The 11,424-nt window shown below is 32.2% G+C and overlaps 1 protein-coding gene across 1 annotated transcript in view; it reads right to left on the reverse strand.

The window, feature by feature from the left end:
- Window positions 1-9,106, reverse strand: part of LOC139517476 (uncharacterized) — a 36,689-nt gene extending 27,583 nt beyond the window's left edge. The window contains exons 1-2 of the mRNA XM_071308578.1: window positions 8,993-9,106; window positions 4,125-4,256 (exon numbers count right to left, since the gene is read on the reverse strand). The gene's annotated coding sequence lies outside the window, so the exon portion shown is untranslated. The remainder of the gene's footprint in view (window positions 1-4,124; window positions 4,257-8,992) is intronic.
- Window positions 9,107-11,424: the final 2,318 nt, after the last annotated feature.

Raw genomic sequence — 11,424 nt, forward strand, 5'->3', positions numbered from 1 at the left:
CATCACAGCTAAAAAGTTTGACAACTACCAAGCCACAAACATTGTTGAAAAACAAGTGAGGAACAATACCAGGTGTTTTGTCATTCCTACCAGTAAAACACCTCAACATTCAAATTCATTCTTTGTGTCCACAATAGTAAATTGGAACCATCTAGAAGACACTATTGTTCGCGCAACTAGTGTAGAGAGCTTTAAATCTGCTCTCGCGAAACGTCAATAAATCGACGGCGCCTTCACTCCCGTTGTATAAAAGCCAGAATTGGTAACTACGACGTACCCATACAGATACAGATACAGATAAACAATGTTGCAGTATACAAAACGCAACATAGGGGTTGAAATAAAGTTATATGTGGTGTGATTGCCAATGAGACAACTATTCGCCATAGTTTAAATGCAGTGGATGTAAGAAATCATATACAGACAACCGTATGTAGCCTTCAACACTCCGTATAGTCAGCAACAAAAGGCCACCATGCACTATGTGAAAAAAAAATTAAACGAAAAAACTAACGATCTATTTTACAAAATAAACAGATATGACACATACATGTACATTGTGTATGTATACACCGACAACAATTGAACGTCATGCTCCTGACTTGGGGCAGTTACATAAAGAAAGTGCACGTGGCGGAGTTTAACATGTATGTGAGCGGACATCGGACTGTAACAGTATTGTAACAGCACAACACGAGAGAAAAAAATATAAACTAGACAAAATGATGCCCCCGAACTCCACTCATTTAACCGCTTATACCCCAAAAAGGACAAAGTTCAATTTTTCTCCCAAAAGAGGAAACATAATAAAAAGAAAAAACCCTGACCACATGCACACCTTCAATACATGTACAAACAGTTAGCAGAGTGATACATTTCTAGCATTCAAACTGTAGGAGTAGTTATCTGGAAACGCCCTACTTATGCTAGTAAATTTCCCAAACATGACAAATTTCAACTTTCTCCCAAAAGAGCACATATTAATAAAACATTAAACCCTGACCACATGCAGCACACCTTCAATATATGTACAAACAAACAGTAAAGAGAAAACTTCCTAGGATTCAAACTGTTGGAGGAGTTATGCGGAATAACTATTTACCCATAATGGGACGAAAAGACGGACGGACGGACGGACGGAGAGAGGTTAAACAATGGGCCCCAACTTTCAGTTGCGGTAAAGTTACGGTTGCTTAAAAACAGTTTCAATTGGCTGACTCAATAAATCGGTATGTCTGGGTTATTTAAATCCATCAGTGTGATCTTGGGTTCCCAGAAAGGGAAGGAGATTCAACGTGGCACCCGTCGTGTTATTCGTGAAATTATTCTCGAGTGATTTGGTTTTATTTGGAAGTTCACAAAAGATGGAGGTATTAAGGTTACGACAACTGAAACATGTTCGTCGTCACATGTGAAACAGATAGAGATAGTTCAGAGAATTCAATTTATTAAAAGTAAAAAGATTGATATTCGTGAATATGTTCAAATGATCATTAACGCTAAAAAAAATCGGAGAATTTTTATTTTCTAGTATTGATGCTTTGTCTCTTAGTCCGAGCACCCCTCCTCCGATATTCCTGTGACTTAAGTGTGAGTTGATTTGAAGTGTCTCATTTGTTAACAAAAAAGTATTAGTCTTTATATTTGTGTCGAGCCTGCGACATCAATGGTGCGACAGTGAGACACAACAACGTCGTCGAAAGTGGCGTCATTTCGGGACCTTTTATAGCTTACTATGGGATATAGGTTTTGCTCATTGTTGAAAACCATACAGTTTTGTTTTGGTTAAATAAAACCATGAAGTGTTTTAAAATTGTATAGGAGTTTTTCCTCAATATTAAGAAAAAGCATCAACAGAAAAACATTTTTTTTTAATTTTATTTGACCGATTAATGTACAGCCGATCAGCATTACGCTTTAACACTGAAAGCAACAATATCAGACGAGACACAGCGTTGACTATTATAGAAATTTATCATAGTACTGCTTCTATTTGAGAACTTCGGATTAAATAACGGGACCAAGTGGTTTGGGGATATTCCAATTATGTCCGAAATACTGTAAAATATTTAGGATTTTATTTTTTTATTATTGTATGCCGTTCCCCGTAACTCTGAACAATCACTCTAACTTTAATTTGAACTTTAACTTTGGCGATACCAATCCAAAGCACATTAAACAAACGAACGACATATTGAAATCTGTTAAAAATAAATTCACATAGTGCATGGTGGCCTTTTGTAGCTGACTTTACGGAGTGTTGAAAGGTGTACGGCTGCCTATATATAAGATTTCTTACATCCACTGCATTTAAACTTTGGTGGATAGTTGTCTCATTGGCAATCATACCACATCTAACTTTATTTCAACTCCTATGTTGCGTTTTGTATACTGCAACATTGTTTATTTAGTACGCATATCCCGGAACCCTCTTTTCGGAAGCCCGAGCAAAAGCCCTTGTTCCGCGATAGAAAATTTAATTACGAACTCAAAAAGACATATAAAATAGCTCGAATTTCAACTCGAAATCTTAATTAATCCAAATGAGACTTAAATTCGAATCTTTCTCAAACTCTACCTCAAGAAGTAACTCAAATTCAAAGTTGTAACTAGAACTCTGCCTTTAAATGCGACTCAAACTCGAAGTCCAACTCGAAACTCAATGCTAACTAGAACTTTAGTTTTAAGCATGACTTGAATTCGAAAACTAACTCATAGTTTAACTCAAACAGTAACCCGAACTTTAATTTGAACACTAATATGATGGTTGGCCACACGCATTCAAGGCACATACAACATGGAAATATATCTAAAACATTAATGGAACAGGTTTTTCTGAATTGGTCACGTGGTTTTACCTCATCAAGTAATGGGATAACGACATCAAAGAATGACATGACCACATCAAAGAATGACAAGACCACATCAAATAATGAAACAAACACATCAAGTAGTGTAAAATTTTGAAACATCATTACGTAATGTTAAAAACCATATAAAGAATAGACAAATCATCAAAACCACATCATGTTACGAAACAACTAGATTACGTTAAGTCACATACACATCAAGTACTGTTAAAACCACACTGACTAAACATTAAATAATGGTGAAACCACATCGAGTAATGACAAAACTATATTGAGTAATGACAAAACCATATCAAGTCAATACGAAACCATATCGTGTAATATCGAAACATCATTAAGTTATGACTATAACATATTGAGTTATACTAAAACATCATTACGTAATGTCAAAACCATATTAAGTAAAGACAAAATATCATTAAGTAATAACAAAACAATATAAAGTAATATCAGAGATCCACATAAGACAGCTGTGGCGTTCCATAGATAAAAACGCAATTTCTTTTATTCTTTGATCGAATATTTTCAATCTGATTCGTTAACAGATCATGTTGTGAAAGCACGGTTATGTTATGCTTATGACGTATACAACGATTGTTGCAAATGAATGAACAATTCAACAGAGATGTGTATATACTTTAAACAAAATTGTAACATGTACTAAACAGAACTATTCGTTTACACTTCATTTTTTTCTTCTCTTTTTTGGCTCTTAAAGTCCGAATATTTGTGTTTATTTGGATGAAGATAGATTGATTTAATACACAATAAGAAAATTTTTTGTCATTACTATATTTCATATGTCTTCCATTTTTTGTTTCGTATAGCCATGCTAAACATCTTGGTATTGTATTTAGGCTTATATAGCTTTCCTTGTGGTTTAGGTTTTTGCCCTGTGATTCAGGTGGTATGGTATTAAACTGCTTACACATTTTGTCTTGGATACATATTTGTCGCATTGACATATATTTTTATTTAATTTATGATGATATAAAAAATTTGATTAATGAACAATAAGCATGTCTAGAAATATGAAAACAGCTCCTCATAAATTTTATTTGTCAGAAGAACATCGGGATTTACCTTCATTTGGAACGCTCAAATCCGAATATTTCAGAGCGAAGGATGTATAAGGACCAAACATGTTGAAGAGCTATAAACCAAATAAGACAAAAACACTTATCCATATAGATGTACTTTGTTCAATTTTTGAAGGTGTTTAATAATATAAGTAGTGAACATGGTTAAACATACCTCCTTTTCTTCACTGAAATACATTGATTCCTGGTTCAAACGTGAATTCAATTTGTAGTATTTTTTTTGTTTTCTTTTTTTCTCTCTCCTCAAACTGCTAGTTAAAGGCTCTTCAGTCAAATCAGACTGAATCTGAAATATAAAGAAAAATAACCATATAGTTGATACTACTTGGATTTTTTTTGCAAATTTTTTAAACAAAACCGTATATCTCAATCATCCTGTAAAAGAATTTCACTTGTTTTTTTAGTATTTAAACATTACAGGATCAATGCAGGGATAACAATATCATGTCGATCATTTAAAAAAAAACCAAGATAAAAATAATCAGATGACATGTTTAATGTTATCGTAATCTATTTTCGTTCTTGTTAAGCAAGTCATATATGCTCTAAAAAATTGCAAATACACCATTTACAGCCTAAGAATATAAATGCAACAGAACAGTTAATTTTTGGATCCATTCTTTGAGACTGAAAACTTATGTATGGTTTATCCATTTTCAAAACATGTATGTATAGTGAAGGTATAATGAAGGTACTTTTCAAAACTTTATATTATTTAAATAATCTCAACAACCTATTAATTAACTGGTATTATATCAGAGTGTTATTTTTATTATTGCAAATCGTAAGCACTAACATTATGTATGATTTGGTCATTAATAACCTGTATTATGCATACCTCTTATTCCTGGATATTTGTTGTGTCTCGTTGACACTATTTTTGGAACAATCGCATTCATATAGAAACTTTCAGCTTAGGTAGCATGATACATGCCAAAACTTATGAGTCCTATGTTATTTGTTCAATTCGAACCTCACACGGAATAATGGTACTAACAATGAAAGCTAACCATGGTAAACTGGTAATATTCAATATTCCTTAGGCTCGGTAGTAGAAGGTTTTTTCAGTTGCAGTTGTTTGTTTTGATTCAGTTCAAAACAGAAATTGGAAACACATTTTGTTGCTTTTGCCAAAGATATGGGTTTGTTACGGAGAACATTCTTTTTTACAATTAAACCGGTCTTATTTTTATCTTCCGAAACGATGTTATAATGATTTGCATCCACAAATTTGTGATGAGGATATATTATAAGTCCACACTTTAATTTCGAAAAACATAAAAGACATGTATCAAAACTGTACTGTTCCCAAATTAGTTATAAAATAAATTATGTAAGACACAGAGACATCACGAATTCTAAACGGCGCAAATCTGGATTTTGTTGGTAAATCGCGAAAAAAAGACGGCACGTAATTTTCCGGTTTACAGTAGATCAATATTTCTTTAAATATGAACTGAAAGTATTCCGTAATTGTTACTCTATCGAGACTAAACCTAAAACGTGTTGCTTTATTCCCAGAAAATGTACAGTAAAAAAGAGAAGATATGAGTTTAGCAACGGGTAATTTTGAATTCCTTTTAACAATGCAGCCAAAATGTAATGAGTTTAAACGTTGTTTTTTTTTGTGCTGTTCTGATCAATTTGTGGAGATACTTTGAGATTTGTTTCATTTTCAATTTTCTTTATGATGCTGTTATATCTATTTCTATAGTTGAAATTATCTGCTGGATGGTTTCTAATTGTTGAGATGAAATGTCATTCTGTGCCTGAATACAATATTGCAAATACTGTCTTTTGTCTTTACAGGATGTTGCCTCTTTTGACGCCTTCATTTTTCTTTTTCATCTAGTTTGCCTAATTTCTGGGTTCTATTTAGTGGTGGTGTTGATATTGATATTCTCTCTCTGGTGTTATTTCGTAAAAAAGTGACCACTGGTGGACTGGGTACTAGATTCCCAAATTTTTTGATGACCATAAAGGACCTTAATTGTTCCTTAGAGCTGCCTCATAGTATCAACATTTGTTCATATATGCATCGGCTGTTTTCTGCTCTATGGTCGGGTTGTTGTCGCTTTCACACATTCCCTCCCCATTTCCTTTATCAATTTTATCCATGATTTGCTTAGTTGCTGATGATATTTTCAATCAGGTTTGATGACTCTTTTTCGTGATATTGCTGAGCAGTATGGCTATATTTTGGCGCATTTTCGTGTCTATGTAAGAATGTTGACAATTTTGATTCTTCCAGCTCTTCATTTGGATAGCGAAGTGCGCAGGTTTAGTAAATCTTTTTGTAAAGTCTACCTTCTGCCTTATAAGCAGGGTTATCAATCATTGGTTTACAATGTTTGATCTCAAGTATTTGCAGGCGTGGTTTTATGGTACCTATTTAATGAAAACTGATAGCTAATAACAAACCATACCAATATGATGTATAGTATAACAGATAATCCAGCTTTTAATTTCTTTAGTACACATTTTAGGTTTCTCACTAAGGCTGGTAAATGAGCCAGGGACAAATGAAATCTGTGCGAACTCATTTGAAAACTGTTGAGTCTAAAGATGCATCAAGAATACAAAACATGTTGCATCAATTGAGCACATATGTCAAAACTGTTTATCTATTAGTTTTAAAATAATATGAATATAATGTTTTTTAGTGCTCTATTTTGTCATCGAGACAGAAATGATAAATTATATAGCAATACCATTGCATATTCACACTGTAGGACTAAACTTGACTATATTATGAGTCCTTGGAAATTGCCATCAAAATTCCTCAGTAAGAACCCTTAGTTTCTGGCTTGATAAAATTACTTTTATAAGTTTTCATTTATTTGCAGTTTTCAATTTCTGGTTCATGCTCTTTTTTATATATTCGGGATGATTTAATTTGCAGTCCTATTTTGTCAGACGAATGGTGAGGGAGTGACATACACACTCTTCTTTAATAAATTTCTTTACTATTTAGAGATTGTGTGGACGGTTGTTACATTATCTTCTGCAGAAATAATGCATGAAATATTTGTAAATGGACATTGGATGTTTGATGTATTCTACTTAATATTTTAGTCTTACATATCTTAGATACAAAATTGTTTTATATATTATAGTTGTTGTTGTCTTTGAACTGGCTGTAAGTAACTGTGAGTACTCCTAGACTTGTACCTAGTGAACTTTATGTTGTGATGAAGTATACAATCCAGGCAAAATCTGGTCTGTGATTTTTTAGTTGTTTTTTCTGCTTTGTCCATTTCCGGTTACAATAGCACCCCATGCTACTCGAACATTCACACCATAGTGCCGACTAACATCAGTTTTAGGTGTGGACTGGTCTCAAAACAAGATTTGTGTTTGCATTCGTTGCAACTGGCAGAAAGTTTTACAAATAACCCAAAGTTTGTAGCCAGTGACAGTGTCTCAACAGGCTTTCCACCTCAAACAGCAATATCACGAGCAAAATACAGAACACTACATGTTCCGCTATCTGGTTGTAGTGTTCTTGAAGACAAGTCAAATTTATAAATTTAAAACCTGCTGAAGCAACGTTATGTGCAGTTTTCTTCTTACCTTCAAGGTCACGATAAACACGGTATCTTTCCTTAAATCGCAATAAATTGAGTGTTGTTGTCTTGTTGCAATACGACTGTTTGTAAGTTCTATAGTAAGTGTTATTTTAATTCCCTTCTAATGATGACCATTTATTAACAAATTTTTGTCTGCCACTGGTGTCTTTCCCAATCTATTCAGTGTTTTAGATGCCCTTCCAAACTTTTTGGATGATTGCCTACCTCCTATCCTTGTGGCAGCCATAATCAGTAGTGATTATTCAACAAATTGGATATAATATAAATTATCATATAACTACATATAAACGACCTTGACTTATTTCCTTCGGTGTTCCATAAAATGGCAATACAAAATGAGACGAAAAAACAAATATATTTTTTTTCCAAACAAAAACATTTTTATATTGATATAAGATCTAAAACTCATAGGCTGTACATAAAAACAAAAAGAGAAATTTTAATTTAATTTGCAATAATGAAAATAACACCAATGTTTTGAGTTATTTAAAAAAAAAAAAGGCGTATGAATGGGTTTTATTAGGTGAGATGAAAAACAATGGAGAACAGAAAGAAAGTGTAAATAATGATATTATGAGAGTAATAGTTAATCTATCTTGATCTCATTAAATTTTTTTTTAAAAATTAGACAAAAAGAATTGCCTGGTATACTTATATTACCGGGAGATGGAAAATACATTGTAAAATTTTGGTGGCGAGTTACAACATGGCGCCATATTCTTACACCTTGTTTGAAGAGTTCCCAATTGATGCATAACCGATTACAGTAGGTACATTTTCTTTTCGTGAATCTTGTTAATTTTTATATTTTTTTTTTTTGCAAGGAACAAATTTTCACAAAGTTACATGAAATCGTAAAAGGATTTAAATAAACAAATTTTAGTTAAGTTCTATTACAAACTGGGACAGTTCAGATATGCAAAATTATATCTTAAGGTTATGTGCATTATAAAGTCAACATTGATTCAAAATGTATTAAATCATTGTAGCAATTTTGGAATCAAAGTGTAAACATGAGCCTCAAGACATTGCAATATGGGATAAACATTTTAGCTTAAACAAATGAGTATTTAAATGATTTTCTATTCAAATGGGATGCTTAATATTTCTTCGCTGTACCTATTGGAATTTTCTGAAATTCCGTTTTTATTAATATATCTTGAATCAACTTGTAGTTAATAATAAAATTATTTATCTCGTATGTTCATGCTGTTACAATAAACTAATTTTATTGTTATTAATAAAAATGGACTGTGTTTCGGGATGTAGAAGTAGGGGCTATCAGAAACCCCGCTCGTCACACCCTGTGGTCAAAATTCATTGTTATTCGTAACAATATATTTATTCACTTGTTTCGGAAACAGAAACTATGAAGTATAATAATAGAAATGGTGTGTAACATACTATGAAAATATAGTTAAGCAAAACATACTTTAATTATTTCTTGAGCAGCGAGTTGTTCCGAAATCTACGTCCGTTCTGGTCGTTATCAGACGTACTGTAAAAAACATTTGCATTCCGTCTCGTTTAATTAAGTCTAAATGCAATAAGGAACAAGGAAGAAGGATATTGTTTAAGAGAACGCAGGTAAATCAATAATTTGAAAGCAATAACACAGTAGGTATAGTGTCCAGCTTAGACCGTGGTTTTTTTCAGTGTAGATTCAGGTTTTTTCGAGTCATATAACATGCGATCAGATCGATTTTCTGCTATTTCACAAATTTAGTAGTTTAATTAGTGGCAGTACATCATATTCTAAATGTTTTACAATGTGTATGTCTAAATGACCCACAATGTCCTTTAGTTCACTAACACTTTAAAGTTTCATATTTTCCGTGTTTTTTGGTCCGGATATTCTTAAAACAAGTGTGAAATAGGAAGAGGTCATGCTTAATATACTTACTTTTTCTAATTTGTAACCGAGCGTTATTAGGAGTAGGACAAAATTATATATTCTTAATGAGACATATCACTCTTTTCAATTTGAATTGAATGATAACTTTGTGTTCTGAAAACAATTTTACAATAACTTTGCAATATAACAATATCTAAGAAATAGGTCCTTTTAAAAGGGTCTTTATATCAAGTACAGGGCTCGTAATCTCTTCAATTTCATTCAATGATACCTTTTCCATATACAGAATGATCTTTTAAGATTGATACACAAGTCAGTGACGAAGCACACACATGTAGGAGCAAGAAAACAAAGAAAAAAAAGAGAGAAAAAAAAAACAAAAAAGTTCAATATGAACCCAATTATTCTACTAAATTGAAAAGAGACTCCTCCCTAAAAATAAAATAAATAAATTGCAAATTAAAACATTTGAATTCAATATAAAAAAAGAAACCAACACTTTATAATTTCAAGCGCTTTTACGGATTTAACTTCATCTGGAACAAGATAGAAACCGAATATTTGAAAGCCAATAACCGAAGCATTCGAAGAGTTATGTGACCAAACAGACTGGCTTGGAACGTTTGTTTCTTTATAATTGCTAAATTTAAAAACGGACACATTCAAATGATTGATTGTTGGTTGCTTAACATCTAGAAGTAAACAAATATGTTATGCATGTCAGGACAAGAACACATTATTCCTCATCCAATAGTTAAGTCCTTTAACAGAGGACGTTCGGGATGAACGTCGGAAAATGTAGACTGCCACTGAAATCGAGGATAAATTTGATTTTGAAACACATTTAGCCTTGTAATAGGCAACATATAGACATACCAAAGAGCTGTTTGCAAGGTTTTTTTAAATGAAACATTTTGAATTTCAAGCAAATATTCACAACAGAAAAAGATAACGGCATATTAATAAACCTTTCAAAACAAATATTTTGGAAAATTTCAATGAATAATGCACTAATTTATATTCCATATTTTATCAAGAACTACACGTGTTATGGTGTCACGGTAGTATTTGCATTCCAGAATTTAGGTTGCTCTTTTGTGTACCCTACTTAGGTACATGTATCTAAACAGTGTGATTGGACAAAAAATACATTATCAACTGAACATACTTTCCCAAACTGAGTGATGAATCAGGTGTAGAAAAATATGAAATAATTTTACATACAGATGAAAATGAATTTTTGAGAATTTTTTTAATTTTGTATTCACTGCACCATAAAAGACCTAAAAGTACTAGTGGCCTTAGGTTTTGTAAAATAGCAAAAAAAGTAAGATACATATTCAAATTCATTTCTGAATAGTAAAATGAAAGTACTTCAGTTAACTGTGAATGTAGATTTTTTTGCAGTGTTAGAAAGTGGTGAAAATTCTAAAAAGGCTATCATTATCCCTTATGGGACAGGAAATACTACCGTGCCACCTAAAAAAAATATTCAGGTGAAGACATGAATTATTTCCGGATAAATGAAAAATTGTGTACTAACATAATTAACCATAATAGATGTTCTATACTAATGATAACGAGGTCGGGATAAGGTACCGGCATTTGATGTATGTATTAGCAAATGTAAATATGTAAATAAAACTTAGTTTTAGGAAAAAAATCAAAAAAAAAAAAAAAAAACATTTAGAATGTATTTTCTGTGAAAAACTCACTTTCTATGATTTTTAAACATAAATGAACTGACATATACCATTGTAAGCCAAACAACTATTTTTCACTCGATAAAACAAGGACACACTCGAAGAAACACAGACCGCTCTCCAAAATACACGGAAAATGAACTTACATTTTTCAGACGATAAAATAATGACGTTCTTGACAAAAAACACCGTCTGCGACCGAAAAACCATGGCCATATAAAAATAAGTTTACTCATCAAAATATCTTTTTCAAGGAATGAAAATAAAAAAAATTGTAAAGTGTCTGTTCAGTGTCTGTATATCTTA

The sequence above is a fragment of the Mytilus edulis genome, chromosome 3, assembly GCF_963676685.1.
Source record: "Mytilus edulis chromosome 3, xbMytEdul2.2, whole genome shotgun sequence".
Classification (NCBI taxonomy): Eukaryota; Metazoa; Mollusca; class Bivalvia; order Mytilida; family Mytilidae; genus Mytilus; species Mytilus edulis.